The sequence below is a fragment of the Pogoniulus pusillus genome, chromosome 22 (assembly GCF_015220805.1).
Source record: "Pogoniulus pusillus isolate bPogPus1 chromosome 22, bPogPus1.pri, whole genome shotgun sequence".
NCBI lineage: Eukaryota > Metazoa > Chordata > Aves > Piciformes > Lybiidae > Pogoniulus > Pogoniulus pusillus.
In genome coordinates, this window is record NC_087285.1 from 9,794,465 (window position 1) to 9,822,234 (window position 27,770).

Here is a 27,770-nt window from a genome sequence, read left to right on the forward strand (position 1 = left end):
AGTCTGTGCTTGAATCTACTGCTCATAGTAGCAATTGATAGTGAGCCTTTCTTCAGATGAGGCGGCCAGACAGCAGGGTACGGATGGGGAAGACAAGCACATAGCTGGAATTCCAGAATGATTGTGAGTTTTCATCTCAGTATTCCACAGCAGGCAACACAACTGCTTCAAAACCCATAGAGTTTATACCAACTGGCACATTGATGCATCTCTCTGAGGAATCATTATGTCTCAAGTAGCATGAAATTCATCCAGTGAATTCAATCCAGCAGGCAGTCCCCTGGCTGCATTTTGAAATGGGAGCAGATTTTTATGAACATTAGCAACATTTCTGGTTACATTAAAGCACTAAGACCTTTTAACACCAAAAATGAACAAGCCCCAGAGAAGAGCTAGCCAAAAGTCTATGAGGTGTTCCGAGAACCCCAGGTAAATATCCTGGTTTTAGAGTTAAGGGTGAGGTATTCCAATAACTTCAAGCCTGTGTGCTCTGTGGCCTGTTGAGAATATGCTGGCAAACATGTGCTGATAACAGCTGTAAGCTCTGAGAGTGCTGCGTACTGACAGAAGGACTTCGCTTTCGGGGGCAGATCTCTGGGGCTGTACCTCGCAGATCAGAAGTGCGTTTTCTGTGCATAGTTCTGTGCCTTTTCCATCCCCTATGAAATTAAATCTTCTTCCACAGCCACAAGAAAACCATTAGAAGTGACAGAAAAGTCACTTGCCTAGAGAAACCCAGTAAGATTAGAAGAATTAACACCACTAGGGATAAACACAACCTCAACAGATACAAAATACCCTCATACAATCTGTCCATTGTCTTTAAAAGTTAAACTGGTATCTGTATTGATTTATCCCAGATGGAAACACACACACACACAGAGTAATCTACATCTGGTACAAGTCTGTTCAAGTATTAATGAGGAGGAGTTTTCCCTCTGACTGGAGTGCACAATGGAAGTGTCATTAGAAGCAAGGAAACACAGCAGATTCAAGAGAACATGTGCTCGACTGCTGATGAATTGTCTGTGACACTAATCCCCACACACAGCAATCAGACTATTGACTAATTATTGTAATATAACAGAAAATGAAGCCAGCAGAACCTATCTGGAACAGTGAAATCATAGGCTTTTCACATCATCTTGCAATTTGCTACCTTCTCATATTCTCCCTGTTCACTTGCCAAGACAAATCAGTTAACATCAACAGAACCAGAGCAGTGCGGCAGAGATCTGGTGCGTTCTTCCTAGACATGAAATTCATTGAATCTTTGGGGCTTTTTTCTAATATATACAGACTCTTGACAACTATGAGGTGGATTCTTTCCAAATTGGAACTCATTACTGCATGTCTGAAAGCTAATCCAGCTTCCCAGAAAGGTGCAGGCTGTGCGATTGTTCGCCACAAAGAAAAGAGAACTGCAGCACAGTGTCATGTACAAAGGGAAAAGAAAAATAGAAACATCTCTGTCAAACAAAATAGGAGTCTGGGGGAAAGGTTTTCAGAAGAGAGAGAAAGAGAATGATTTGCCATTGGAATGGGCTTTCCAGGGAGGTGGTGGAATCACCATCCTTGGGGGTGTTCAAGAAAAGACTGGATGGGGCACTTAGTGCCATGATCTAGTTGATGGGATAGGGCTGGGTACTTGTTGGACTGAATGATCTTGAAGATCTCTTCCAACCTGGTTGATTCTAAGATACATTAACTTATCATTTTCTGCTCTGTCCTGCTACTTCAAATTCCAATCCTCTTTGATTTAGGATGTGTTTTGAACAGTTCATATCAGCTACTCTGCCTTTCCTTTCCAAGCTGTTTGAATGCAAGATGTTCATGCAATGTGCACCAGTCAATTCATCATCACCTCCAGCCTCACACACAACTACACACTTTGCTATTCTTCACAATTCCTTCAAATTATTGCAGGAATGGGTTGGAAGGGACCTCCAAAGATCATCTAGTCCAACCTCCCTCAATCATCAGGGGCATCCTCCATTAGATCAGGCTGCTCAGAGCCTTGTCCAGCCTGACCTTCAGTATCTCCAGAAATGCAGGCTTACTTACCTTGATAACTGTGCCTTGGGCACAGTTAAATATCTGAGCATGGACCCTAGAAGTTAATTTGAACTGTACTTTAAATCAGGGAGAGTTTCTGATGTTCATCCACTCTGAAAACTGGATTGTGCAATGAGCTACATGTGAAACTGTCACGAACATCTTCAGGACAATTAATGCATCAAAAATGAGTAGAAAACACAAACACTGTAAGTAATGGTCTACATTTCTGACAAGCCTTCCAGTAGCTTTCCATCTAAAGTAGCAATGAAGCCTGTGCTAATATGGAAGCAAAGAGAATAATAGGAGGAGATTTTAGATGTCTGTTTTCTTTCAGCCAAAAGAAGGTCAGTTCAACCCTGAGGTGTTCCCGACAGACCTCCAAATGAATGCAAGAGCCACAAGGACAAACACATTTCCTGTGAAAACCGGGCAACTCACATCACCCAAGTGCAAAGAAATCTGAGTGTGCCTTTCTAAGCATTCTCTTCTGAAAAATGTGTGAGTGACAAAATGTCAATGCAACGTCAGACATCACCGAGTCATTTAATAGCCACACTGGTGCTTGAGCAAAGAAACCTGATGAAGGTTGTGCGACTCACAGCACAGCAAAGGAAAAGCTCTCAAGTGTGATGATTGAAAACTACTGTATTTCTTCTACTGCCTCAGCACTAGAGTGATGTTTTCTCATGCTGCAAAAAGCCACCTCTCCTTGCTTGGTACTATATGGCATTAGAAAGAGGAATTCAGACCAGACTGCAGTGCTTAGGAACCGTCCATGGTTAGCAGGCACAGCTGGGAGGCTCCCAAAGGGCTGCAGGGGTGTACTCTTAGCAGCTAATTTTTCTGGATATCAGCTCAGGTCTAAAGTCACGTCTGGATCTGAATATTGCACACCCCATAACTCGTAGTGCTTGGGTCCCAGGCTTCAGCCAGTTCCTGCAGATGGGCCACCACTACTCCGAGCTCAGCACATGCAACTCAATGCACTGAGCACATGTTACCTGGGACACTCTATGCTGCATAACCCACTCTACTGGGACACCAGGGTTTTAAATAACTAATGGGTGTCTAGCTGGTCTAGGGAGGTTCTCCTCCCCCTCTGCACTGCCTTGGTGAGACCACATCTGGAATACCGTGTCCAGTTCTGGACTCCCCAGTTCAAGAGGGATACACTGGAGAATCTGCCATTGAGGTACAAGAATTAAGGGACTTGAATATCTCTCTGATGAGGAAAGACCTGGGGCTGCTTAGCCTGGAGAAGAGGATCTTCTGAATGTCTATAAGTATCTGCAGGGTGGGTACCAAGATGAAGGTGTCAGGCTCTTTTTGGTAGTGCCCAGTGATAAGACAAGGAACAATGTGTACAAGCTAGAACACAAGAGTTTCCACCTCAACATGAGGTAAAACTTCTTTACTAGGAGGGTGATGGAACCCCAAAATAGGCTTCCCAGAGAGGTTGTGGAGTCTCCTCTGGAGACTTTCAAAATCTGTCTCCTGTGTGACAATGCTTAAGCAAGGAGATTGGACTTGATCTCTAGAGGCCACTTCTAACATTCTGTGACTACACCTCAGAGGTAGGCACACCTCAACAACCAACTTACAGAAGACAATCCCAGAAGGAAAGCTTTTCAAAAGTACCTCAAAGCACAGCCAGTATTTTTGCCAAGTCACAGGCTCCCAGGTTTACAACACCCTGTAACACAAGTCTCCATAATTCACCATCCAGAAGGCTATCTGCCCTTGTCCCTAAAAAACAAAGGAGTTTTCTTCCTAAGAAGCTCTATTTTGGAGCTATCCACCTCACTTAGCTTGTGCTGCAAAGAGGACTGACTCTCAGCTCTCTGTTCCCATGTTGTGGACTCTGCTCACTGCACAAGACAAAGCTCATTAAAAAAAAAAAAAAAAAAAAGGCACAGGAGGAGCTGGAAGGGACCTCTGGAAATCATCTAGTCCAAACCCCTTGCCAACACAGGGTCACCCAGAGCAGGCTGTCCAAGATCCCATCCAGTCAGAATGGTGCCTTCAGCAAGCTGGTCTAGTAGGGGGTACCTCTGCACACGGCAGGGGAGTTAGAACTAGATTATCTTTAAGGTCCCTCACAAGCCATCTCATCCCACTCTCTGATTCTGTGAATCAATTTTAACTTAACTGCTTTGCTGACTGTTTCCATTTCATAACCTGAGTATTCATGAAACAATCAAGAAAATTCTGAAAGCTTTCCAGCTGAAACAGGGAGATAACTAAAAAGATACCCAATAAGAAAATTGACTGTCCTGGTTTCAAGCCACACTGACCCAGATCAGAAGCTGAAACCTCAGATCTAGGCCTTGAAGGGAGCAGTTTTTGTAAGAGAAGAGGAAATAACCAGCCCTGTGCTATGGACCAGGCTGCCACAGCCAGTAAAGTCCCAAGACGTATGCCCACTTCCTGACTAACAAATGAGCACTGGCTTGATGGCCATAGTGGTGGAAAATGGTCCCCACCATCCATCCTCCATTTCTTGAAGGTGCAACTAGTAAAAATAAAGCAGACTGACTACCTACAGGTGAGAAAGGGGAGGCATTAGAGCCTCTCTCAGCTGAGGAAATATTTTCCCTCTGCCTCTCTCCTGCAAAGCCTCCACTGCTGCAGAGGCCAGAGGGGAGGTTTGTCCAGAGACCTCTGCACGTGAGTATTTCAGAAAGCAGGATGAAACTCAGCCCAAAGCCAGTTGCACTGTACAGGGGTGGCTGAGAATTCAAATGCATACCTTCCCAGTCTGAGATGTCTCCCTGGGTTCTAAGGCTAATATAACAAAGTTTATGTTGCTGTACTTTTCACATTGCCATAGAAACCTTTCAAAAAGCCACCCTGACCTCTTTACAGAGAGGACCTGATCCAGAGCCCCTAGAAATCCATGGGAAGGCTGCCACAGTCTGCCCCTGGCTTTGGCCCAGTCTGTTATTTTCTAAGAACGCGGTGCAGGAGCTAAACTGTATTCCGAAGGGGCTGGGAAGCCCCCATGGAAGCACAGGATGGCTGAGCAGAGGAAAAAGAGCACCAGCTCTCCCACCACCACCCCCATTCGGGCCTATCACAGCCCTGACACTGGAGCAAGGCAGACATTTTGCACTGAATTCTAATTGTATTTGTAATAACTACAAAGCATACCAGGGCACTGGTGAAGCACATCCGTTTATATTTGGACTGAAGCACACCAGCTCTTTCCTGTATTTTTTGGGGGTGGAAAGGGAAACTCAGTGGGTCATAGCAGGGTAATCTCTTTTTAATGTAGTGCTCTGTGCAAAATCCACACGAAGCCAGCCAAAGGAAGACAGATATTAATGATATTATCTTGCCCACATACAAAAATAAAGCATCTGCAGTGTTATTTGTCTGCCCTGACAGCTTTCTCCACACAAAAATATTGCATTGCTAAAAGGGACAGAAGGAGTATTGCTAGAAATGAAATGCATTTCCAGTCCTGGTGTGTGCTTATCTTACTTACATGATCTCTACCACCTTGATATCTGGACTCTGTACATTGTTAATGATTTTTCTCTGTGGGATAAAAGTATTTATCCCTGTTTTGTAGGGAACTAAATTTTTTGTGAAGTAAAAGAGTACGCAGCTCACTGAGCAATGGCACCAGCAAAAAAGAAAGCAATTGCCTCCACAGTCATGAGTCTCAGAAAAAAGAAAAAACAACCAAAAATAACTGTACTTTCTGTGCACATCCTTTGCTTGCTGAACTCAAAGATGCTTTTTGGCTTTTGTCCTCAAGCATCTTTGAGAGATAAAAAATGTATTTTAAGCAAAAGAGTGGCACACAGGCAGATGGTTCCTCTGGGTAGGACCTTCAAAGAATGAGAGAATAATTTTCCCCCTTGCTCCCTGAGTGTATGGACATTGCTCATGTGTGTGTCACTACCCAGAGGACTCCCCAACACTCTGCACTACACTGCAGACAAGGATGGCAAATATCATAGAATCAACCAGGTTGGAAGAGACCTCCAAGATCATTCAGTCCAACCTAGCACCCAGCCCTAGCCAGTCAACTAGACCATGGCACTAAGTGCCTCATCCAGTCTTTTCTTTTAACACCTCCAGGGGTAAGCGACTCCACCACCTCCCTGGGCAGCCCATTCCAATGCCAATCACTCTCTCTGTGAAGAGCTTCCTCACAAATCCTAAAAATTCATTCCTCCAGAACTTGGAGTTGCCACCAAAGTGGACTTGGAGAGGAAATCCTCCCTCTAGGTGGGACGAGCAAGCCATGGAGCTGTAGTTTTCCTCATGTCAGCTGCTGGGACTTGCCCTGAGGCTGACACAACTGGTATTTGTACATGTAAATAGATGTTTACATTTTCCTCTGTGGCTGCTTCTCTCTCTGGACAACATTGCTTTCCACTGCTGTGAAAACATGCACAAAAACATCAGAGCTATCACACAAACCCGCTTGAACTCTTTCTGTGCACTCCCACCACAGACTTGGTAACCACAGTAAGCTATTCAGCCCATGCAGCACCCACACTACTGCCAGCCCCAAGCATTTGGAGTACACTTGGGATAACTTTGTCCTTGGTTTTCACTTTCTGGACACTACTGCCACATCACACCTTCTCCAGCAAATCAAAGAACAAGATACTCTCTGTCTTAATGTGATTTTGATCAAATATCTTGTTGCACTGTGACATTCAGGGGTGGAAGATTTACAGTAGAAAGCTAGCATCACTGAGGCAAGCACCTTGAAGCAGGAGATTGAAGTAGATCAAATACAGATCTAGAGTCCAAGAGAGAGAAAGAACACCCTCTTAAGAGTAAGAACCTCTTACAAAACCAGCATCTGAAGCATCCAGTGCTTCCCGCAGCAGCGCAGGAACAGACCAGCCCCCAGGTCAACATGCTCCTCACACTAGCTCTCATGAGCTGCTGCCACCGCACTGACTCCTATCACCACCCTGAGAGGTCTGTCTGACACCAAGGTATCCTAGCAACACCCGTTCACATCACAGAGCTTTGTGACCTGTCACAGGTCACCAGAGGTGGCCGTTTGCTATACCACTACATCTTGACAGGACTGAGCATTTACAGCTGCCAGGAGATGAGGGTGAACACAGAAAAGACCTAGAGGGCTCTGTAGATCTTTGCAGGCCCCAAACCCAGCACATCAGGCATTACCTTCCATAGGAACACATCCTGCTCTGAGCATCATGCAAGTGTCTGCCCATCTCACCACACACACTTGCTCAGCCTTACACCTTAACTCGCTCATGGGGAAAAGAGCACCAGAGACTTATATGGGCAGATCCTAATGACACTAACTTTACATCCACAATCATGTTCTTTCATGCCATGAATTTGGTGATGTCACAATTATGCCTTTAAAACAGTTCTATCTTGCCAAGTGTGGCCAACAGGAGATATTAAATTACCTACTTTGCCAAGACAAATACTGCCCAGCAGTTCATGCTCCCCAGCCCTCTGCATTCCTGGGCATCATGCTTTGATTTTTGCTTTGAGATGCCACAGTCCCTAATCAAGCTGAATCTAAAGACCAGTTTTAGTTGTGCCTTACAAATGAAGCCATTAGATTAAGTTTATAAATTAAGTAGTAAAGCTGCCCTGCAGTCACCAAACCTCCATGAGACCAAGCTCACATTCCCTTAACCACACAGGAATATTTTTCCTGTGTTTAATGCCAGGCAGGATGATGCTCTAGACAGTCTGATCTAATGTGAGGAATCCTGGCCCATGGCAGAACAGTTGGAACTAGATGATCGTTGTGGTCCCTTCCAACTCTGCCTGATTCTATAGTTTTCACTGACATTAGGCTGGGTTTGATTGAAGGAATGGGAAGATAACTGAATAGCTATGAATTTCAGATCCAAGACCTATTGAACAGCTTACATTTCAGGATCACAAACGGCAACTTGACCTTTTCATCTGTCACTCATCATGTCTCAAAGTATGTTACAGAGATAAACCTTTCCCTAAGAAGGTCTACAGCATGTACCAAGAGGAGGAACTTCACTTTTCCTGAACAATAGCCAGTATTTTCCAAGCATATGGTATCCAAATGCCCATTTAGAAACAGCACTCACTCTCCCAGGGCAGGCACACACACATACACCTCATAAAAACAGCTTTACAAGTCAAAAATCAACCCTGGGTTGGAATGCAGGTCCTTTGCCATAGGTGCTACAGAGCATGAGGTGCTCCCCAGATGTGCCTGGTGCAATAGCACACAGGCTCCCAGAAACAAATGGCCAGCTTCCACTTCTGTGACCATACCATGGAGCATACAACCTTTAGGGCTCATTCACAGGCAATGCAGGGAGGCTGTTGGCTGCTGATCTTTTATCACCCCTAATTAGAACTAGTGGCAATTCTGGTGTGTGCACACAGTACAGAAGGAAATGTTAAACTGGCAGAGTGGAGATTTAAATTAGATGTTAGGAAGAAGTTCTTTACAGTGAGGGTGGTGAGACACTAAAACAGATTGCCCAGGGAGGTTGTAGATGCTCCATCCCTGGAGATGTTCAAAGCTAGGTTGGATGAGGCATTGAACAACCTAGGCTAGTGGGAAGGGTCCCTGCCTATGGCAGGGGGTTGGAACTAGATGATATTTGAGGTTCCTTCCAACCTAAATCATTCTGTGATTTTGTGAAATAGTTGTTAAACACCATTCAGTGTCACTGAAGGACAAAACCAGGGGTGATCCTTTGGTAAACTTTCCATTAAATTAACCAACAGAAGCGAAATATCTTTCATTTGGGCACACCCAGAACTGGCAGAACTATTCCCCAGGAAACATTAGCTACTCTTCCCTGTGCATCATGTTTGCAAATTACTTGTTTTGTTTCTCCATAAAATTAAATTTACACTGTAATAGGCTGCCCAGGGAGGTTGTGGAGTCTCCCTCCGGAGATATTCAAGACCCAACTGGATGTGTTCCTGTGTGATCTACTATAGGTGATCCTGCACTGGCATGGGGGTTGGATGGTATGATCTCTGGAGGTCCCTTCTAGCCCCTGACCTTCTGTGATACTAAGAAATTAACTTTGGTCGTTTGTTCAGTTTTTTTTTGAAGAAAGACTTCCCTACAGCTGCCATCATTCATGTCATATTTTGGTCAGGTTGGTTCCAGTCTGTGGGTCACTCCCCAGGTTTTAACTTCTGTAGAAAACATCCACACCATGACTGCTCCAGTCACTGGTTTGACCTCTGACTAACACCAGCTCCTTGCACTGGAAAATAATGAAAGGCAAGTAACCTTTCTGTAAACACAGATACTTACAGGGAGAGCAGCCACCCCGAAATCCGAGTACAAACAAAACACACTTGCGTAAATTACCTCAGCTGGGAAAGGAGGAAGAGACAAGAACTGTCAAAACAGAAAGTGAGTTGTAGTAGATTTGCTAAGTTTTCCTGCTGTTTAACTAACTCTGCCCTTAGCACAGAGTGGGGATATTTTTGGAAAGTCTTATAAAATCCATTCAGCTGTTTCTGAGGTAGATGGATGTGGAAAAAAACCCTCACAGCTGTCAACTTTATTTTTTAGATCCTCTTTTTTTTTTTTTTTTTCTCTTTTTGGTGCTTGGATAATTCAAAACCAGCTTTGATTTAAAACTCCAGACTTGGCAAGGGTAGATGGTAGCCTCAACTGAAAGAAAGAAGAGCTGTGCTGCAAGGGCCGAAATAACCACCTTATGAATGTTTAGAACTGACTGCTAAACCTGACACAACAGCAGAAGTGCTCTGAACCTCAGCAGGTGCAGAGGCAGGAGCCTGAAAGATTACATTAACATTTGTATATTTGCACTTGAAGTGAATTGAAGCCAAGTGAGCAATGAAATGCAATAAAAGTCCATTTGAAAAACAATCTAGAGATCTATCCCAGTAAGTCCCACAAGTTCATACCTCAGAAAAGAGCATCTCTATCAAACTGCACATGGCATTTAGTTATCTATCTCCAATGAAATATGCTTTTTACAGTGTACATGCCAATAAACTGAACTAATACACTAACCAAACTGAGAATCACTTTTCATTGGCACAACAAAGCTGGGGTTGTGCAGCCTAGAGAAGAGAAGGCTCCAGGGACATCTAATAGCAGCCTTGCAGGATTTCAAGGGGTAGAAGGACAAGAAGGCTGCAGGGGGACTGCTTACAAAGGTCTGCAGTGATAGAACAAGGAGCAGCAGTTTGAAATCAGAAAAAAAACAGATTTAGATTGGATCTTACGAACAAGTTCTTTCACCATGAGGGTGGTGGAACACAGCAACAGGTTGCCCAGGGACATAATTGAGGCCTCATCTCTGGAAATATCCAAGGTCAGGCTGGACAAGGCTCTGAGCTACTTGATCTGATGGAGGATGTCTCTGCTGACTACAGTGGGGTTAGACTAGACGACCATTGGAGGTCTCTTCCAACCCAAACACTTATGATTCTAGGACACGGGCACTGGCTGGTGCTGGCAAGCTTTCACTTACTTTGATTCCAGCTTAAATGGGATTATGTGTTGCTATTAAGTTGGTGTTGTATCAGACAACACCTTCCACTTAGCATCACAGATGGCTTCTCAGGATGGGAGGAAACAGCCTCATGGTGTGCCAGGGGATGTTTAGGTTGAACATCAGGAACAATTTCTTCCCCAAAAGGGTTGTCAGGCCCTGGGAAAAGGCTTCCCAGAGAAGCAATTAAATCATCATCATTGGAGATATTAAAAAGAGATGTAGATGTGATGCTGAGGGACATGATTTGACAGCAGACTTGGTAGTGTTGGGCTAATGGTTGGACTCAGTGATCTTAGAGGTCTTTTGTAGCTCAAACAATTCCCTGATTCTATAATACTAAATGACAGCTCGCCGAGAAAACACCCACAACCTCTGCTCAAATACCACTGCTGAACTCCAGAGTTCAGATGATGAACTCTGACACCTTGGGATCATTTTTCCTGAGTCAGGTCCAGTTTAATTCATAAGCTTACATGAAGGGGAGGGGGGCAAAGGTAAATGAAAGCAGAGGTTCAATAAAACAGAGGGCTTTTGGTAACCTCCATTCAGTAGCCAAGAATTAGCAAGGAAAACACCATTTCCCATTTTTTAATTGATGCTTATGCCAAAACGTCTCAGGTATGTACAACCCCCAAACAAAAGCCTTCGGGGAATTTCAGCCTCAGAAAACATACTCTCCTGGGCAAAATGTGGTTTCCTGGAGTTGGCAGTTCTAGTGCAGAATACTGGATGTTAACCTTGTTAATAAGAAAACATTTTTCAAATGAAAAATTACTTGTTAAACCACTTTTATGTCACTTTTTCAGTAACACATTAAAGTAAATAAACCTAAGATGTTAAATAAAATAAAAAAGCCACTACACCTGCAGAGTTTTACCAGCTCACATTACAAAGTCCTCTCTGAAGTGGTTGGTGAGCTGTTTCCATTACAAACAGCAAGTGTTCTTGAAAGTAATTCAAAGAGTCAAATTAGGCAGATTACATCAGAGTATATTTCCCTGCAACATAAAGGACTTTTGAAACACCTGCCTGACATATTTCAACCGGTGCAGAGAAACACAGCACTGACTGGTTCCAAGAACTGCCAGAGCCTTGGAAAAAAAGAATAAGTAAAGGTTATTTCATATTTAATTCTACCATACCATTTACTTTGCTATTGTTACTTTTGCTTTTAAACACAAAGCAACAACAACAAACAGTGCCAAGAGGCCACAAAAGCTGTATTAGATAAAACTGCAGTAAGTTTTGTACACTTCACATTGAAAACTAAATGCCTCCTAACAGTCCCAGTATTTTGCTGGAGACACTGTTTTCTGGAAGATGTTTTAACTAATTACACATTTATTATCCACAAAACTCAAAGGATAAGCTTGAGAAGGACATGGAGCTGATGGAGAAGCTACAGAGGAGGGTTGTGAAAATGATTAGGGGGCTGGAACACCTTTCCTATAAAGACAGGATGGTTGAGGAAGCAGCAGTTGTTCAGCCTGGAGAACAGAAGGCTTTGGGGAAACCTTCTGGTGGCCTTCCAGTACCCTGAAGGGGATCTGCAAGAAAGCTGGAGAGGGGCTATTTACAAAGGCCTATGGTGATAGGACCAGGAGCAATGGTTTGAAATTAGAGAAAAGGAGATTTAGATTGGACTTTAGGGACAAATTCTTTACCCTGAGGGTGCTGGAACACTGCAACAGGTTGCTCACCCCTGGAGATATTCAAGGTCAGGCTGGACAAGGCTCTGAGCAACCTAATCTAGTGGATGACGTTCCTGCTGACTGCAAGGGGGATGGGACTAGATGACCTTTGGAGGTCCCTTTAAACCCAAACAATTTCATGATTCTATGTATTTCAAGGCCTAAGTTATTAAAAGCAGCAGATAGAGTGACAAGAATAGCAACAGGAGTATCTTGATGTCACAATGTTTTGACACTGCCTTTCAGGTAATTTCTTCATCTTGATGCATGTGATAGCTGGGTGGGAAAATTAATCAAACTGGCCAAGTTGGTATCACTGCTTCCTGCACTGACTCAGTCCCTGCTTGGTTCTGTCCTAGCTATGGGTTCTCTTCCTGTATAACCCAAATTATGTACTTGGCAGAATGCCTCTTTAACACACAGTTGGTGCTGAGCCAGACAGAGCTGCAAAGGCAGTGGTGAGAATTACTGTGGGAAGTGAAGAGGCTGGGGCAGGATTCAACTCTCATGGAAAAAATGCAAAACTTAACCTAATTTAACCTAATTGCTTGCATAAATCAGAAACTGGGAAATCTTCCTGTCTGGTACCAAGCATACAGACAAATACTGGGATTTAAATCAAGGAATCTGAACATCAGGAAGCAACATTATAGTGCAGAAAAGAAGTACATATAAAGGGAAAAGTAGCATGAGACATGTGCTGCATGCAGCGTCAGATGGATCTCAGCACAGTCACTACATCCCATTTGAAAACTCCTCCTCAAAAGTGTGTTATGAAGGAGTAACTAATGTGATATTTTCCCAACATTAATATTGTTTATTAATTTTGATATTCAGAACTCTCACCATCCTCCCAACCACCAATTTTTAATAGTAATCTCTTCTTCACAGAGTCATGGCAACCTACAGAGGAATAACTAGATCTAGAAATAACTTGCAAAACCAGAACAATATTAACTGAATTGGAGGAGAAGGTTCCTGCAGCCAATACATTGCTTGTGGTTAATTATACTGCTTGTCCACTAGATGGACTTGAGGACGTCCTTTCTGCTTATGGCAGAAGGCAATGGTGAATTACAAGAGGATTTAAATATTTACTCACAAAATTATTGTCTCTCAACTCGTGGGGCTAGCTAAAGCTTCAGATAGTACCCAAATGCTTTCAGGGAATGCTATTACTGTCATGTCAGCCACTGAAACTTCTGATTCTTCCCAGGCTTCACAGAATGCTGGGAAAGGAGGCAGACAATTTCTTACCTTACCCTGGCTTCTCTGGAAGATCTATGTATCTCCAGGACTTCCCATCTTGGCAGGAGACTTTCAGGTGTAGGCAGGAGGTCTTGTGCAGTCTTAGCACAATGTCACACTGGCTATGCAGGCTGATTGCATGGAGGCATTTAAAGCCTGTTCCTGGTAAACTTGAGGCAGGCAGTTTCCAGGCAGTTCAGCAGTGCTAGTTTATAGCTTTACCATACTGCTGCAGAAGGCAATGGCAGAATCACTGCCATAACTAGAGAGCAATAACAGCAGGCAACAGCAAGCACAAATACAATGGCAGAGCACATCGTGCTTACCTGTATATCTCTTTTTATCAATATAGTCCAAGACTAATGGGCCTTTGGACACAGAATAGCCAATCAGAATGGCAGTTAGCTGAGGCTGACCAAATTAGGTGAAGCCATAGGTTTGCTTTACCCAAATTTGGAAAAAACATAGGCTTACACAAGACAGGCACAAGCTAAGCATGTGTGTACCTTGTTTACCACAGGAGCAAAATAAGTCTGGGCAAGCCAAAGTCCTTAGGCTCAGTGGCTCCAGGTTCTTTGATCTCTTTCCTTTGGTTGCTTCCTCCCATAGCAGAAGGAGGGAGAGCAGAAAAACATATTTGGGCAAGTCAGTACATGTATAAGCCTATTTTGGCCTACTCAGGCCTACCATGACAGTCTGCAAGACTGATATGAGAACAAAGGAACAGACGTTCTGCAAGTACAATACCTGGAGACACATCAGGAAAACTGGTGTTTTGAGAAGTCTTCAAAGTGCTGATGGAATGAAACAAATTTTCTAGTCTGTTCTCACTTGGGATATTCAGGTAATGTGCAGAATGTGGAAAGAGAGAAAAATCACATTGGTAAAAGCTGAACTATTTGTCTGATATGTGCTGAAGTCTGCTTCACTAAGACAAATTGCTGATTGCTAAAAGAGGGTTCCATTTACACCACAGTTTCTCTCAAAGATAAAGCTAGTGAGAGTCATAAAGAAGTAGTAAACACGAGGAGAAGCTTTCCCACTGCAAAGGTGGTAATGCACTGGATTGTGTCGCACTGCAATGCAAGGGATTTCCATCAGAAGGAATGCCAAGCCTTTAAAGAGCTGGGAAACACCCGTTTGCTCTGGCAGCCTGTCCTGCTCCACCCAACTTCATCACCACACAGCAGCAGCATCCACTACATTCTGACCTCAGAAAGTCAGATAGACTTTGGCCAAAGCAGCCTATATCTCACCATCACAGCTTTTCAAAACCTTTGTTGGGGTCTTCTTCACACCATGAAGTTCACAACAGCAGAGAAGAGTCTGTTCAAAACCTTTATGAAAGCATTTCACCATCAGAGAGCATTGAGCTCCTATGCTAAATAAGCAGAATAAACCTATTCATAGATTCAGATTTTTCTGGGTTTGTTTTAGATCCCAGATCCTATATTTTAATGCATCTTTCCCCCCTTCTTTTAGGAGCATAATCCAAAACAATTTAACAGATTATGGACTGGGTGAATCAACAAAAATCCTGAGTAGTTATGCCACAATGAAAACAGATGAATGTTGAAATTACTTCATAAAGTGAGGGAGAGTCCTTTGGGGAAATCAGGATATGATGCCCAGCTTTGACTCATCCTCAGCTTCTGCAGAGCTTTATTTTGGTATGGTGTCCATGAAAAAGATGACAGCAGCACTTAAGCATAGTATAAACCTCTAAACATGACATTGCCTTAAATCTTTATAAGGCAACACTTTGTATTTAGTGTTAAATCACTGCCTTGAGGGAACATTGTGAACTCTATTAATAAATTCTTGGCAGCCCCTTTCCCAAAAGGATGTTTTGTGATCTACAGAAATACTCCTAGAGAGATTCAATTGCAGAAGGAGGACATGAGCTGGAAGCCCATCAAGATTATTGATACCATTTACACCATTCCAGTATTCTAGACTTAGATGACCACAGAAATAGAAGTTTGCTCTTTTGCTAAACTTACAAAGCACGTGAAAAAAAAAAATCATAAAATGGTAGGGACTGGAAGGACCTTCCAGACACTGAGTCCAACCCCACTGGAGAAGAGGATCATCTAGGGCAGGTTACACCAGAACACATCGGGAAGGGGGGGATGTTGAAAAATCTCTAGAGGAGGAAACTCCACAACCTTTCTACTCTGCAGCTTCTCTGGGCAGCCTGCTCCAGGGCTCCAGCACCTTCTTAGAAAAAAAGAAAAAATTCTCATGTTGAGCTGGAATTTCTGTGGTTTACATCCACTGCCCCTCATCCTGTCACTGGGTATCACAGAAAAGAGACTGCTTCCATCCTCCTGACAGCCACCCTTCAGATATTTGTAGACACTGATAAGGTCCACTCTCAGCTTTATTTTCTCCAGACTAAACTGCCCCACATCTCTCAGCCCTTCCTCAGAAGAAAGATGCCCCAGTCCCTTCATCATCCTCATAGCTCTCCTATGAACTCTCGCTAGTACTTCCCTGTTTCTTGAACAGGGAATCACCTCTCCATCAAAACAATGCCAAACCTACAACATAGTCCTCAGACCTTTGGTCTCAATCTGACTTTCCTGTCATACGCATTCCAAGAAGTATTTTTAAAGAAAGTCTAATTCCTTAAGGCTCTTATTTGGTACAAGGTACAGGATTGCCTCGGTAGTTCACTGCACTGAGAACAAAAGCTACACAATGGGTTCTGATAGTGGTAACCATACCTGTGGGAAGTGTAACCTCGTGTCCACACCAAAACCTCTCTATGCTGCCCATCACACATTCTGCTCCTGCCTAAAGCTGGCCAGAAGCAATCTCAACAATCCCATGCAGAATTTTAGGCTGACTGGAGTGATTTCAGCTCCTCCTAAAGGGCAGCCATTTCTGGAACAGAGCGAAGCAGCTGCTCAACAGCACACCAACACTTCCTCGGGAGAGGAAGCAAAGGAAAACACCACATGCCCTGAACCCGTGTTTGAAAGAATGCACACGTGGTTTAGGAGTGGGACAAGACCAAGACAACACCTCAGGAGAAACACTATGCTAACAACTTCCCCTTCCACCACTCCCATTTTTGAGGGACTGAGTTCAGAGACTTAATGGGGCCAAGCTTGTTAGCTCCTGGATAGAGCCCTTCCACCAGAGAGCATTTAAGACGGGAGTCTAATCCAACTTAGCTCAAAAGCCTTTGAAGTGGGAACACAGTTTATAGTCCTCTAGTACTTCATTCCTTGATAAGCTGCAGCAAAGCCTTTGCCTTTTTGTTGTTGTTTTTTAATTTTTTTTTCTTCTTTTAATGGGAAATGGCCACATTGGAAGAGGGAGGACTACACCAAGGCTGTCTGAGGGCTGCTGCTGTTAGCCTCCGGGAGGAGTTCAGGTGTTTATAGAAAGCATGTTCTCCTGATCAAACCACATTCTTTAGAGCTCATTTTGCTTGGAGCTAGGTACAGAAGCAGCTGTGAAGGGAAGAAAATCTTGCCTCGGGCCTGCGGCACAGAGACAACAAAAATGATTTTACTGTTGTCACAGCTCTTGCCAACAACCCAGAAAAATGTAACAAGCTGGCACCGTTAGTGTTTCCCAAAAAGAATTTCCTGGGCAGTGCAAGTCAAAACTGGTGGCAATAACAACCTTAACACAACAAATGATATCATTTACACACCTGCTTGATTCCCCAACAGCTCCCTTCTTCAAAAAATAAAATCCATCTTCATTACTTCACAAATGCTCCTAACCAGAGACTTCTTTTTCCCCCCATAAATAAATAAATCTATCCAGTAATTAAAGTCACATCTGCAACAAAAAGAAAGGTTACTTTGAGGGGTACCACTCACATAACCATGTCCACAGATAACTGGGTCATCTGAGCTGTCAAGGGCCCACAGATGCAAGTTAATATCGGCCTCTAAAGCGCATCCAAAACAGCAAGCAGGAGCCTAAGCATCCCTGCCCAGCATGATCGAGCTCCAAACACCTGAACTCTCCAAACTATTGTATGTTTGCTGTTGTTAGTGAAACCAACCAAAGGTTTGTTCACACTTACTGAATTTCTACAAACATCCGCTGTCCTACACACTTGCTGTGTACCAGCTTGGTCCCTTCATTTCACACCATGAGCAGAGTGGTGAGGAGAGTCCCCATCCCTGCTATGACCACTTAACACAGCTCTAAATGAGGCTTTTCTTTTCTCTCTCATGATCTTCAGCCTTATGTCCCTCCCTAAACTGCAAGAACTTCAAAAGACTCTTCTTCCACAGTCCAGGTTGATGGAAATGGTCCCAGAAGTCTGCAGTGGTTCCTAGGAGCTGCAATACAAAATACTCCTGGGATTTCTGCCATTTCCCCAGTGTAAGCCAGTAAAGCTCTCAATTTAAAATACAAAGGAATCCAACCAATTCTCAGCTACGAACTTTGTTTTGGCAGAAGATAATTCTCTGGATTATTTTGGCTGAGTGAACAGTGACAAACAAACAAAAAAATAAACATCTATGGTAAAAGCCAGGAAACCTGAAGATAGTCTGAATCTTCCATAGCCAGCAGCTGTGTGCCTAACAGTCTGTGTACCTGACAGCAGGTTAAGGACTCTGGCATCAAAAAGCTATTTCTGAAGCCTGGGGCTGCTTTTGACATAGGCAACATTTCTCAACAGCATCCTATTTTCAGGAGGGATAATAACATTGCTTTCCCCAGATCCTGTGAACCAGCTTGGACCTCTGCCTAGAAGTGACCTGCATTTACAGAAGAGTCACAATTGCCGCTCTTCCTTTGATTCAGCTTCACTCCTGCCAGTGAAGGAACAGGCTTCTCAGGGAAGAAGCTGAATCATTATCCCTGGAGATATTTAAAACATATGTGGACATAGTGCTGAGGGACATGGTTTAGCAGTGCTGGGTTAACAGTTGGATTCAATGATCTTAAAGGAATTTTTCCAGTCTGACTGATTCTACGATTCTGTGATCCAAATAAAATCAGATTTCTGGATGGTCTCAGCATCTGCAACAGGGTAGTGCAGATGACAACCTCACTTCAGACAGCTAAAGATCAAACCTGCTACTGAAACAGATTTGGGTGTCATTGCAATGTATCCCAGCAACTTAGATCAAGCTGCCCTGTAAACTAACTGATCCTGGCAGCAAACAGTGGAGGAAGAGAGCATTAGCCATACTCCAGATCTAAAAACTGAAGTAAAATTCAGATTAGAAGACCAATCTTAATCCATAGTCTGGGGCTGTTGAAATAAAACCTTAAGCAATTTGCCCAAGAATAAACATAAATCGTAGAATCAGTCAGGGTTGGAAAGGACCACAAGGATCATCCAGTTCCAACCCCCCTGCCATGGGCAGGGACACCCTACCCTAGAGCAGGTTGCCCACAGCCTCATCCAGCCTGGTCTTAAACACCTCCATGGATGGGCCCTCAACCACCTCCCTGGGCAACCTATTCCAGGCTTTAACCACTCTCATGGTGAAGAACTTCCTCTCACAACCAGTCTGAATCTCCCCACCTCCAGCTTTGCTCCATTCCCCCTAGTGCTGTCACTACCTGATAGCCTAAAAAGTCCCTCCCCAGCTCTTTCCTAGGCCCCCTTCAGATACCGGAAGGCCACAGTAAGGTCACCTCAGAGCCTCCTCTTCTCCAGACTGAACAGCCCCAACTCTGACAGTCTGTTCTCATAATAATCAATGCAATCAACCCAATACATTCATGTGCAGTTTTCACATCGAGATAGAGATTCTCTAGCTGCCCAAATACATCCATGCAGGCATCATTTCCTGACCTCTGCTGTCCGAAGGAAACGTAAACAGGCATATACAGAAGCACCAAGGCCACAGACCCAAGCACTCAGAACTTAGGCAATGCCAGAACTAAGTTTGCACGGGCAAAAAGAACATATTTTGCTTGCAGTTTCATTCCCAGACCTGGTGAAAGCATTTTTGGTTGCAGCTTTCCACACAGTGAGCCTGAGGCAGGCGCTCACCTCGGAAAGTCTCAGCCCAAACAGGTAAAATCTGGCACAGTCCCAAGCCACTGAACAGAGGGGCTTAGGATGGGGAGTGTGAGGCAAGCCTAGCGGCAGGCAGCACTACCAGCAGCACCTGGCCCAGGAGTAAGCTCTCAACGCTGGCTTTGCTAGGCCTGTTTGCCCGGGGAACGCTGCAGAGGAGCACTGGAACCTCCTCACTACGTCCAGACTCCAGGCCGCGTAGGCCCAGGGGCTCTCTCGAGCTTGGCCCAAACTACAACACAGCCATCTGCAGACACATACCTGTCATTAGACACCCCCAGTGTCTCACCTAAATGGAGCTTCTTCCAGGTTGAGGCTATTCTCTCTCATCCTGTCCTTGCCTCTGCAGGACGTCCCTCTCCAGCTCTCCTGCGGCCTCCTTCAGGTGCCGGAAGGCCGCTCTGAGGCGTCTCCGGGGCCTCCTCCAGGCCGCACAGCCCCAGCTCCCTCAGCCTGTGTTTGTAGGAGAGGTGCTCCAGGCCCCTGATCATCTTTGCGGCCTCCTCGGGACCTGCTCTGACCGTTCCACGTCTGTCCCGTGCTGGGGGCTCCAGAGCTGGCCCCAGCACTGCAGGCGTGGGCTGAGCAGAGAGGCGCAGGCTGCCCTCCCTCCGCCCGCTCGGCCGCCTGTCTGTGAGCAGGCTGCCTGCTCGCCTCCGGCCTCGCCGCGGCCAGCCGCCCCCAGGTGCTCCTCAGGACTGCTCTCTCTGCGCTCTCCACCCAACCCGTGCTCAGGACTGCTCCAACTCGGGTGCAGGACCCTGCGCTTGTGTTCACTGTCCTTCACGAGGCTGGCAGTGGCCCGCCCAGGTGCCTGTGCAGGGCTTGCCTTCCCTCCAGCACGCCAGCCGGGCACCCAGCTCCGTGCCTCTGCAGACACCAGGAGGGCACGCTCACCCTCACCGCATGCTGGTGCTGATCTGCAACAAGCTGGATTCAGCACAAAACCCAAGTATGGACACTTACTTTTCAGGGGAGCTGCTTGTGCTAGTCTGAAGCTAGCTCAAATGTTTTGGTGAGAAGAGCTAGATCATAGGCTGTGAAAGGAAAACAGGGGTGATGTCTGCTCCCCTCAGAGTCTTGCTGGAGAAGAAAGGAAAACATTAGATAACACTCTGGCCATTTTGTCTCACTCTGCCTTGGGCTGCTGGCTGAGCTGCATCTCCCTAACCTCACCTGCCACTCACCTTTGCTTCTTAACCTCTTGGCTGAACCTCTACTCTTCTTTAGGACTGGGGCAAGGTGCAGGGGTGGTTGAGAGCCCCTCCTGGGCACTCAGGTTTCTGGGAGGGGAGTTGTGTTTCTGTATTACCTTCCACCTTGTGTATTTCTGTCTATAACTGTATACACTGTAAACATCTGCTTGTATATTGTGCCAGCTGTAAATAAAAAGCTTCATTTATATTCCCAGAGCTGGCTGAGACTAGTCTGGGTATTTTCTAAAATGTGGGGGGGTGAGGAACACCCAAACCATCCCACTGCTGAAATGAGAAGATCTGCACTATCATTAGGACTTGGAATTTCAAACGTAAAGGCACTAAGCTCAAAGCAGATGGTTAGATGTGCTGGTGCCTAGGGAGCTGGCTGGCAGCAGTGCAGTGCACAGCTCTCAGTGTTCCCCCAGCCTTCTCCAGGGATTTCTGCAGCACATATTCTATGTTCACCTCCTACTCTTGATGGAATGCACAACCACAATATCACCAGGCAACATGGGGTGAACTCTCTATCAGGTAACAACTCAGCCTTCAACATTTGGTTATAAATTAGAACATATCAATATCAAACCCTTCCCAAGGTCCAGACACAGAGTCACAGCTACAGAGAAACATTAAGAACAGCACCAAGCTGTAACAGGCTTTTTGTTCCAGGGCTCATGGAGGAATAGGCATAACAGCATTTCTGTCCAATGCCCAAATGCTCACTACAGGTACTGTGAATGTAGAACTACCCTCAACGTAGAAACTCAGAAGACGACTGTGGTAGGCTTCCTACCCCTTTTCTACTGACTGTCCATTCTAAGAGTCATTTACAGAAACTCAGAAAATGATCATGGTAATGAGGGGACTGCAGGAGCACAGAACAGATATCTGTGCTCTCCACATTAAATTCTGGTTTATTCAATTCCTAAAAAGAAAGAAGATGCATAGAATCAACCAGGTTGGAAGAGACCTCCAAGATCATCCAGTCCACCCTAGCACCCAGCCCTGGCCAATCAACCAGACCATAGCACTAAGTGCCTCATCCAGGCTTGAACACCTCCAGGGATGGAGACTCCACCATCTCCCTGGGCAGCCCATTCCAATGCTGATCACTCTCTCTGTGAAGAAGTTCCTCCTAAATCTTAAAAATTCATTCCTCCAGAACTTGGAGTGGCCACCAGGGTGAGCTAGGAAAGGAGATCCTCCCTCATCTTATGTAAAAGCCAAGTTCTGTTTTGTTCTATGTGCAGTCAAAATGTAATCAAGAGGGAGAAAGAGAGAAAGAGCTTTTGGCCAAAGCCTTGTCTCAGATGCAGATTTTTTTCCAGGGCTCTTGCTGACTGTAAGTCTCCTGTTTAACTTTGGATAATTCATTTACCTCTTCTTTTCTACTCAACTGGTAGGCTCTTCCAGGCAAATGCTGCTTCATCTTGTATGCTGTAAACTGCCACCTGCACAACATGAACACATCCTGGGGGAATTTCAAGACACTACCACAATAGAAATAAAGCCCAGCTTTCTAGGCTCTAATTATTAAATGCATTCTTGCTAGAAAATCTTACAGCCCCACTTGTTTTAATCAAACACTCATATTTTATCATCTGCTGCTTCATTTTGCTTCTTCTGTGGCAACCCCTCCCAAAAAAAAAGCCTACATCTAATCCTCTACTCAGCTCAACATACAGTGGCGTCTTTATTCACTTCAATAATACACAGTGACATAAAGGGAGCCTGTGAGGCAGGGCATCTATGGTAGGAAAAATAAAGGTAACCTGCAAAGTACTTCTCCAACTTTCCTAAAGACTTCATATTTGTCACTTATAAATCAGGGAGGTTTGTTCCACGGAGGCCTTGCCAATTATGCTACACTGCAGCTAACATCTCTAAGAGCCCGCGGTGACACAATGGCTTCTTGAGCGAGTGTACTTGCACAAAATTTCCTACATCAATCTTGTGGCACCAATGGAGGGGATGTAAGGAAGCTGAAAAACAACTATCAACTGTAAGAAAAGCCAAGATGGTCTCCTCAGCAAAGCACCACAGGTTTCTACTCGGAAGCGATGCATGACAAACACACTGATCGGCTTTCCAGCGTTTACTCAGTGTGCTTCATGGCTTTCCTCATCTTCTAGCTCCTGGAGAGTGGTGTGACCTCAAGAAAGCTGTTATTCAAGACATTAGCAGCTACACCAAGTGAGCCATGAAATGCATGTGGTCTCTGCTGTCTAAAGCTCACAAGTCAGAAAAGGCTTCCAGTGTCAGGATCATTCCAGCGGCTGTCAAGGATGGGTAAAAGTTCTGTGAGAATGAAACCTGACCTCTATGCCAGCCAGAGCAGCACTGCTGGCCAGAAATACCAGCCAGCACGCCACAGCCACAGAGCTGGTGGTTACAGAGGAGCTTTTAAATGGTTTCAGGAAACATGGAAAATGCCACAATTAGGGGACTGGAGATTCCTTACACAAATATTTCTCATGTGTCCTCCCACACTGGGAGGCATTTGAATTTAGGCTTGTTTGCATAGGGAAAGAAGGTTTAAGGAACCACAAAGTCTGTTTGCTCCACCCAACAACCTGTGTCATTGGTTACTACATCTCTATCAAACACATTTGAAATTGGTTGTCCCACAGAAGTCATGAAAACACAGGGCCAGCTAGAAAAGAGAGATCATTTCATGACTGAGAAGGATGAACTCACACTGCAGCCTTTATTACACACAGCTCACAGTTCAAACGTACTTACTGCAGATCCCAGCCACTGGAAGCAAATCCTTAAGAACATGGTTTTGCCAACTCTGCTACATGTGGGGCAACCCAGCTTAGCAACAAGAGCAGGCAGCAGAGGCTTCACCTCTTGCACCCTCCCTTACCAAAAGGCAGCTCACAGCAGCAGCCATGCAGCATGGCCAGCTGGTTTGTAGCAGCCAAGTGGTGCAAAGAGTAGAGCCTAACACTCTAAATAACGCTAGAAGGCAGCATTTAAAACATACAGCCTTCAACTTGGGAGTAGGTTTTTGCACCCAAACCAAGTAAAGACTCACAGTCAGAAGGCTGTTGTCCCCAGTGAAGGTCTTCAGCAAAATAACATATCATACACTCTTCAGCTCACCAGGCAGCATCCCACACTGCTGACAGAACCAAGCCTTACTACTACTCCCTCCTTGTGGTGGACGAGGATGGAACCATAAATAGGATCCACAGCAACACCTGGAGTTGCTGTGTGACAATAAAGTGAATTAGAAGCACATGTGCAAAGGGAGAAGCGTAATGAAACGGGCACACTCCAGGTGTCACCAAAGCAAGGCACTGACTGAGAGATTAAATCAGGGTGTCACATTCATAGAAGGGATAGGGGCAACAAGCAGGAGGCAAGGTGGGGAAAAGAAACATTAGGAAAGGTCCTTAAAATAAGAACCTTTTGTTGGCACCCCAGAAGTCATTTGGGCTAAAGAGACTAAAAAAGGAATAGGTGAGAGCTGAAAGTGGCTGAAAGACCTTAAGTGCAGACAGGGCATAGGTTTATATGTAAATCATGTCAGCAAAGCTGAGAGGGGAAGAGAGTGACGAGTTTTCTGTGCTTACAAATATGTGAATTGCAAGCTTTGTGCTCCAGCGTGACAGCAAAAAAGAACCCCTACAGGTGTTCAACCATGTTGTGGCTCTCTTCCACTCACAATCTCTTGCCTTCAACTAAAACCACACCACCTTAAATAGGTTCAGTGAAAAATACAAGGCATCTCTGACCTTTCAGACCTTTTGAAAACACAGAAAGATTTTGATGACTTGGAAGTTTATTCATTTAGATTGCACTTCCCCTGCACATTCACAGGTCCATAACTTCACTTCCTCATTTAATGCCCAGCAAAAACTGCTTATTGCCTCACAGTTTTCTGCTATGAAGAATATCTTTTTACTTACACCATGAACTACAGGAGATTTTTGTGCTTCTTCCTGCCAGAACATACTATTTAGGTGTATGGTTGGAGCTGTAATACAGAACGGCATCGCAAATCGATCTTTCTGTTTTACTCCTCTGTGCCAGGCTCATGCTGGTTGTTAATGTCATGCTGTAACACTGTCATAAAATGACTGCATTGTTAAATTACTTGCCCAAGAACATTGTTGGTCTTCAGCTAGAACTATCACCACTGAAGCCTGCTTTCCCATGAAACACTGGTTTCTTACTCTAAGCACACTGGAGACACAAATCGTTTTACCATTCTGAAGTGACACCAGCTCCCAGTCTGACAGTTCCTCACCACTATGGAACTACTGTTTCAAAAGCACAGGGAAGGAAACCAACCTGCTTTCACAAAATCAGATCTAGACAGGAAGCCACTCTACAGAACTGAGGTAGTTGTGACATCCCAAGATCCCAGCACACTCCAGCTCATGGCAGAGAGCTAGCACTGAACAATGTCCCTCTCTGCCATTCATGCTGAAATACTAAGACAGAGACAAAAGGACTAAGCAGACTGGTCATGGGATGAAGCAGATGAGTCCTTCAACCTAACTGCTTCAGAGCCAGCAACCTTTCCTCCATTCCCTCCCTCTGGCACAGCAGGGCTGCATTGGCTGCGCAGGCAGAGTCCATAGGCTGATGGGGGAAGGCTCCAGCTGCAGGCATTTCACCTGGCTCTAATTGAGTTCAACACCACCACACATGTCTGGGAGCAGACACTCGAGTGGGGGAAGGAGAAGGCTCAGCTCATGACACAGCTGAGAACCCTCAGTATGGGGTGGGAGTGTGCCTCCCAATGGACTCTTGATGGCAAAGTCATAGCAAATTAACAGCACTGTGGTAAAACCAGCACACAATCCAGGCATTTGCCCATCAGAGTGATAAAACCACCCCCAAATGCTGCCTTTAGGGCTGTCTGGGTTCCCTCCAGTTGCCCTGCAGACAGGAGAGGTCCCACAGCCAGGCAGCACCAGGACAGGTCTCACACCATCATTGATGTCTCCTGGCTGCTCCCACACGGCCAACTGCTCCATTTCAAAAGAAACCAAACACCAAACAGACATCTTCAAAACAGCCTGGATCCTGCCCTTTGGCATTTAAACTTCCTTTCTAGCTCCTCTCTAGTTTGACAGCCTGTTAGCTGTCACAGAAACTCTCACTGGAACAAAGTAAAGATTGTGGTTTGGCAGGAGGCACTCTGTAATGAGACAAGGCTGCCAGCTGCCCCCAAAATTCACAGCTGCACAATTATCCTCCATCTTCTGACAATATTTTGCCTTCCTCTTTCTGTTCCACTCAAGCCACTGTCACTCTACAACTCAGAGACCTGTTGTGTTGCTTCCTTCAGAGCCTCACTTCTGGCTTTGCTGCTGAGGGGACTATAGGGCAGAACAACCTGTTCCAACAGGGACAAAGATATTTTATCACCCATAAGACTGAGTTTTTTTCCTCTTGCACCCATCTCCTGCCTCACAAATCCTTTAGTTCCCTAGAAGAAGGACAGAGCATTGTGTGCCCTCTCAGCACTCCTCTATTTTCCTTAAAGAAGCAGAAAAACATCCAAACCCCTTAGTTTTTCCCCCAGGTAGGCAAGAACAGAGTGTGACAACTGACATGTTTCATCTTAGTGGAGAGCCATCTCCAGCAGATCCACAACTGAACTGTAAAAATTTGCAGTAGGGGAAGGAATTAACTTCACAGAAAATCTTATTGTCAGAGAAGTTTTGCACTAGCTACTCAAACAGATAAGACCAAGGAGCCCCAGCAAAAGACAAATTCACCTCAGCTGCACAATGCTTTTGCTGCTATGAACAGAGTAGTTTTCAGTGGGCAGTACCTGAAACATGAAGTACATCTGCTTCACCCCGGTGTAACAGGAGACTGCACTTTGAGTGTTTTATGAACACAGAGAAACAGCTGCAGAAGTTAAAACTCACAACAATCCCCCACAGGAAAGTATTTGGTCTAAAAAAAAGAGTATATAAACTTACAGGCTTTGTGCATCGTTCCTCGTATATGCTGTTCAGGTCTGCTGCTCCTCAGCACCCACAGCCACGCAGGTAAAACTCCATTTGACAAAAGCAAATGGCTGGCAGCTACTTCAGGTATTTATATCAATCCCACCTGACGCAGCAGGTGGCTGTTCAGAGCACCTGCGTCTGATTTGTAATCAAGCTAACCTAAGAGGTCTACAAAGACAATTCAGGGTAGCATTCTAGCCTGGAATCATATCAGAAAAAGAAAATTAGACCTCATCCATGAAAAACTACTTTGCTGCCAGTCTTAACACTCACTGCCACAGGCATACTTTTCACGCTGCAAAACGGGCTCCAGGCTGCCAGAGGGCAGCGGGAGACAGCCGCTGCAGCAAGGGCTCATAGCATAACCTTCACTGAAGCTCAGAGGCTAATACAAACTGTCCAAAGTACCCTCCTTAGTGTTATGATACTAACTGCTGTCAGTGGGGCAGTTGTGCCTTGGCTGAACAAAACTGCCCATTTTCTAAATTGGGAGTCTGGACCTAGAAGAGCAGAAAATGTGCCTGATTTCATTTTGAAAGCCCAGAGTGCAGGGAACTTCAATGTGTAGCCTGCAGCATGCCTTGAGATCCTACGTGACGAAAGCTGTTACTGTATCTTCAGGATCCGACGGTGGCAATCCTTAATTACACTGAGCAACGCTTCATTACCTAAATAAAACCATGGGGCTCAGCAGGTCTGGTTGTGTGAAGCGCTACTGAGGCTGAGAGTTGCAGTTTGGCTTCAATGCTAATTGCTTCTTCTGTTTCTTTGTATAACATGAGAGGTCCTAAACACATTTCCAGAGAAGTCAGAGAGAACATTACAGGTCTGTTCCCATTTCTTCTAAGGGAAATGCATCTCTGCCCTTTACAGTCACTATCAAAATCTGTATTTAAGCCCCCAGCAGCACAGTGATTTTTACCATTTAATGTATTTTGGGCTACTTTCTGCCTTGTGTAAGGTAATGTCTTGGAAGTACTTGGTTTGTTCTGGCCTCTCTTTCTGCAATACACACTGCAGTGAATCTGGTCACTGTGTCTTGTATGGACTGCTTGGTTCAAGGAAATGGGTTTTTAGGTGTT

General features: G+C 44.9%; 1 long non-coding RNA gene across 1 annotated transcript; it reads right to left on the reverse strand.

Annotated features, from left to right (window-relative positions):
• Nucleotides 1-163: 163 nt before the first annotated feature.
• Nucleotides 164-26,739, reverse strand: LOC135184991 (uncharacterized). The gene is made up of 2 exons (XR_010306312.1): nt 26,659-26,739; nt 164-725 (listed from the first exon to the last, which is right to left on the reverse strand). It is a non-coding gene; the product is annotated as an uncharacterized LOC135184991 (long non-coding RNA).
• Nucleotides 26,740-27,770: the final 1,031 nt, after the last annotated feature.